General features: G+C 60.6%; 1 long non-coding RNA gene across 1 annotated transcript in view; it reads right to left on the reverse strand.

The window, feature by feature from the left end:
• The window catches only part of LOC102473733 (uncharacterized), a 27,268-nt gene extending 26,842 nt beyond the window's left edge, over nucleotides 1-426 (reverse strand). The window contains exon 1 of the long non-coding RNA XR_333277.3: nucleotides 190-426. This is a non-coding gene — a long non-coding RNA (uncharacterized LOC102473733). The remainder of the gene's footprint in view (nucleotides 1-189) is intronic.
• Nucleotides 427-469: the final 43 nt, after the last annotated feature.

The raw sequence follows: 469 nt of genomic DNA on the forward strand, positions 1-469 counted from the left end.
CCCCCCCCCCACATCCCGCCCGCCGCCGCCCACTCGCAGACGCCCAAGTTACCCTGGACCCTATCTCCGGGGATTTTCGCGATTAAAGTGAGGGCGGACCTAGAGCCCGTTCCCTCCATCTCCCACCGCCTGCCGGTCCCACCGCTGCCACCTCCCGAGTCCCGCTCTGCTACTTCTTTGGACTCTTACCGACTGCGCCAACCCTGGCGAAGCTCCACGGACTGCCCTTTGCTCCAACTAATTTTTGGCGATTTTTTAGTGATTTTTCGGCGGGGTCCTTTTGGCGTTAAACTCTCGGACAGGTTATCCGTCTCTCCCGCTAGACGGATGAGATCAGGCATCACTCGAAAATGGCGCCGAAAGCGCTAAGGCTCCTCATTCAAATTCGTTAGAGCCAACCCCGCCGCCCCGGGGCATGCCGGGAACGCGGGCTGCCTCCACAGCTGTCAATACCGCCTCTTAACCACCC

This window comes from Tupaia chinensis, unplaced genomic scaffold, assembly GCF_000334495.1.
Source record: "Tupaia chinensis unplaced genomic scaffold, TupChi_1.0 Scaffold000037_20, whole genome shotgun sequence".
Lineage (NCBI taxonomy): Eukaryota > Metazoa > Chordata > Mammalia > Scandentia > Tupaiidae > Tupaia > Tupaia belangeri.